We start from the raw sequence: 2,472 nt of genomic DNA on the forward strand, positions 1-2,472 counted from the left end.
ACAACTACACCAGCCACAACAACTGAGAGCACAACTGTTAGTACAACTGAATCAACTACACCAGGCACAACAACTGAGAGCACAACTGTTAGTACAACTGAGACAACTACATCAGCCACAACAACTGAGAGCACAACTGTTAGTACAACTGAGACAACTACACCAGCCACAACAACTGAGAGCACAACTGTTAGTACAACTGAGACAACTACACCAGCCACAACAACTGAGAGCACAACTGTTAGTACAACTGAGACAACTACACCAGCCACAACAACTGACAGCACAACTGTTAGTACAACTGAGACAACTACACCAGCCACAACAACTGAAAGCACAACTGTTAGTACAACTGAGACAACTACACCAGCCACAACAACTGAAAGCACAACTGTTAGTACAGCTGAAACGACTTCACCAGCAACAACAACAGAATCATCATTAGCCACAACAACTCCTACTGCAACATCCACCACTAGAGTAACAGAAACATCTACAACAATAAAACCGTCTACAATTACATCAACTTTTGCTGATAACTCCACCAGTTCCACCAGCAGTGGAGCAGTTACTACAGCGGTGCAACCAACAACTTCTTCATTAAACTTGATGACTCTCTCCTCAACAGCCTTTAAAAATACAACTCTTAGTACAGCCGAAATGTCTACAAGATCAACGACAGCATTCTCAGCACTCATAACAAATATCACAAGTAGAGCAAATGACACAAGACCAAAAACAACAACTTCAGTTTTTTCTTCATTGACTCCCTCTTCAACTACCTTTAACACAACGACTGGTAGTACAACTAGAACATCAACAAAATCATTTGCCTCAACCACTAATACAACCACTGCCTCAGCCACTAATAGCACTGCCTTAACCACTAACACAACAACTACAACAACAAGACCCTTGACATCTTCCAAAACTCAAGTGGTTACAATTACAACTACAGAATTCGTACCCGTGTATATAACAGATCTGGTTTTCCGCTCTTTGGACACATTTAATCTTGCACTCAACGATCCAAACTCTCAGGTCTTCAAGGAAAGGGCTCTGTTTATCATTAGTCAGGTGAGTTAAAATTAACATGAAAAATAGATAATATCTTGACTGTACTTAAGAGAACAGACAACAGATATTTTAGACCAAATCCAAGAGTTTGTTAGGGGTATTGTTATTGTTTAAATTGAGTAGTTTACCATAAATAAATGAATTTTTTTATTTATAATATGCCTCTGGAAATCAACAGTCAGTCAGTCATAGTCAGTCAGTTATCATCAGTTATCATAAACTGTTGTTTCACAAACAAACAAACAAAAAGTTAATTCTGATTGTGGTTGTGACTGCCTGTATGTTACAGCTTGAACCAATCTACAGAAGAAAATATCCTTCCTTCATCAGAGCGATTGTCATAAATTTCAGGTAAAAATGAAATATTGCAACACTCCTTTTCATGGAGCATAGACAAACAAACAAGAGAATGCAGAATACAGTACTTATTATATAATGGTAATATGCTCATATTAAGGAATCCTACCGTATATGACATTCTTCTATACTGTATATTCCAGACAAGGGTCAATCATCACAACAACACAACTGATTTTCAGCTCCATGATAACTCTCCCATCAGTTCAAGAGATTTCAGACACCCTTATGACAGCAGTGAAAGAAGGAGTTGTTAGTCCACTGAATATAATTCCTGTATCAATTTCAGTCAATGGTTCAGGTAAGTTTCCATTTTAAAACATATCTTTCACATTTGCAAGGCCTCAGAAACTGTCTTGCACTTTTGCTCCATAGAACAGTCTTACAGATATAAGAATATGACACACAAAACATACAGTACATTTGGACTGGAATGAAATAAAAAAAAAGGTCCTAAGACCTTATATTCTGTTAATCTAATTTGTTCATCTTTTTCTTACAGTTATTGCTACGACTGTAGCTGCTTCAACTACAGCTACAGTTTCAAGTGGATTAAAGATTGAATCCAGTCTGCTCCGAACAACATGGCTCATTATTATGGCAAAAATATTAAGGCTTTTTCTATAGATCCTTTAACAATGAATCAACTAAGGATGTGATTTAATTAAAGCATGCTCTAACGAATTATTATGCATTATTTACTGTTTTAGCTCACTCTTAAAATATATATTTCTGTCTAGTATATGACATTGCAAGATCTTATTATTTATTTTAATAATCAAACAAACATATTTATTGAGTTCATATAATCCAAAATTGTTTGATATGTGTATATATCCACAATGAACTTATAATATATCTTTATTTAAAAAATGTATATGAAAAGTATGTATATTTATTTAAAATGTACAAGGTTTAATGTCAATTTAAATAAAGTCTTGATGCAACTTTAACCTGTGCACAATTTCTTCCATTTCAAACGGAATCTCTCAGGGCTCTTTATAGCTCGATTGAAAATAATTAAAAACTAAAAATTAA

At 35.2% G+C, this 2,472-nt stretch overlaps 1 long non-coding RNA gene across 1 annotated transcript; it reads left to right on the top strand.

Annotated features, from left to right (window-relative positions):
• Positions 1-226: 226 nt before the first annotated feature.
• LOC311286216 lies at positions 227-2,183 on the top strand. Its single transcript, XR_014626511.1, has 4 exons — positions 227-1,077; positions 1,367-1,428; positions 1,578-1,735; positions 1,937-2,183. It is a non-coding gene; the product is annotated as an uncharacterized lncRNA (long non-coding RNA).
• Positions 2,184-2,472: the final 289 nt, after the last annotated feature.

The sequence above is a fragment of the Rutilus rutilus genome (assembly GCF_951802725.1).
Source record: "Rutilus rutilus genome assembly, chromosome: 2".
Taxonomy (NCBI): Eukaryota; Metazoa; Chordata; class Actinopteri; order Cypriniformes; family Leuciscidae; genus Rutilus; species Rutilus rutilus.